Source organism: Eumetopias jubatus, unplaced genomic scaffold, assembly GCF_037043125.1.
Source record: "Eumetopias jubatus isolate StellerSeaLion01/CBP00866 unplaced genomic scaffold, mEumJub1_p1.0 scaffold_2, whole genome shotgun sequence".
NCBI lineage: Eukaryota > Metazoa > Chordata > Mammalia > Carnivora > Otariidae > Eumetopias > Eumetopias jubatus.
This window is the reverse complement of record NW_028274808.1, coordinates 140,984,231-140,985,953: the sequence shown is the minus strand read 5'-3', so window position 1 is coordinate 140,985,953 and position 1,723 is coordinate 140,984,231. Positions and strand designations below refer to the sequence as shown.

The window sequence follows — 1,723 nt, the reverse complement described above, 5'->3', positions numbered from 1 at the left end:
ATACATTGTATGCACTAAACTCCAAACTTTATTTGGATTTCCCCAATTTTTCCACTAATATGTTTTTCTGTTCCAGGATCCTACCCAGGGTACCATGTTGTATTTAGTCGTATTTCCTTAGTCTCTTCTGGTTGTGAAGTTTTTCAATCGTTCCTTATTTTTCATGGCCTTGATTAACTGTTTTGAAGGGTACTAGTCACAATTTTGTGGGATGTCCCTCAATTTGGTTTTGTCTGATGTTTTCCTCATGATTATATTGGGGTTATGCGTTTTGAGGAAGAATACCATGGGGATGAAGTGGTTTTCTCATTATATTTAAGAGTACTTCATAGCAACATGACTTATCACTGATGATGTTAAGCTGGATCACTTGGTTAAGGCAGTGTTAAAACAAGGGTAAGGCAAACACTACCAGGTTTCTTCACTGTAAAATTATTTTTTTAAGTTTTTTAAATTACTTTGTTAAACATACAGTGTGATATTAGTTTCAGGTGTATGTAAAATGATTATTTTTCCCTTTCCCTACTCTCAGAAATCTGAGTCACTAAGCCCAGCCCACACTCACAGGGATGGGAATTAAACTCCACCTCCTGGACTGGGGAATATGGACATATATTATTTCAAATTATTCTGTAAGGAAGATTTGTCTCTCCTTCTCTATTTATTAATTAAATCATTTATTTATATCAGTTTGGCTCATTAGTGTCTAAACATAATACTTTCTACTTCCAAATCTATGAATGGAATTAACTTTTCAGAAACATGTGTATCCTGAGGATTCTGAGAAACACAGACAAAACCCATGCCCCACTAGGTCACTTCCTTGCTTCCTCTGAATCATAGGCTTTAATAATAGTTATGAATGAAAGAATAAATGACACAGGTGAGCATGATCATTAGTATTGTCTGAGGGTAACGATGTTTGACTCTAACACCAGTGTCTGACCAAAGAGCTACTCATATTTCCTTTTCTTTCTTTCCTTCTTACAAGGAATCAACTTTATTGGACATTCGGGGTCAGTTTCTCTATTTGCCCTTCCCTGTGATCTTGGCTGGTGTGAGGAATGGAATTGTTATCTGGTACAGAGTGGAGGAGATCTTGTTGATGTGGTAGAGGCCAACCATGGAAAAGGTGAAGCAGGTGGTAATGCAGACTTGGTGGATGAGGCCAGATGCAAAGAAAGCCAACAGGAGACAGAGAAGAATCTCAGGGAAGATCTTTTTTTGGAATCCTTTGCCAAAGACAACATTCTCCAGATTACTGATGGCGGTGGGAGAGAAGACTAAAAGGCTGGAACCCAGCAGCCCCCCCTCCCTTGATGGTGAACCACTGGGTGCAGGCCAGCTGGAGGCTATACATGTGCATCCCCACAAGGAGCAGCAGGGACAGGAGGCAGGAGAGTGCCAGCGACGCCCCGGTACCCATGGCCATCATGTCCTGCCGTTCGGCCCTATCGCTGCCAGGCCAAGAAAGAGGGGAGCCCAACTGGAGCAATTGCTGTGCGTATATGTCATCACCTCATATTTCTCCTTTTGATATTCCTTAAGACATACTCAAAATGTTTTATTTATTTTTGAAGATTTAGTTTTGAGAGAGAGTGTGTGTGCACACACAGGGGATGGGGGTTACGGGTAGGGACAGAGGGAGTGAGAAATTCAACCAGACTCCACACTGAGCATGGAGCCCCATAGGGGCTCACTCTCACAACCGCTAGATCATGAC

The 1,723-nt window shown here is 41.6% G+C and overlaps 1 pseudogene; it reads right to left on the bottom strand.

The window, feature by feature from the left end:
* Positions 1-1,017: 1,017 nt before the first annotated feature.
* On the bottom strand, positions 1,018-1,435 carry LOC148164903 (dolichyl-diphosphooligosaccharide--protein glycosyltransferase subunit KCP2 pseudogene; annotated as a pseudogene).
* Positions 1,436-1,723: the final 288 nt, after the last annotated feature.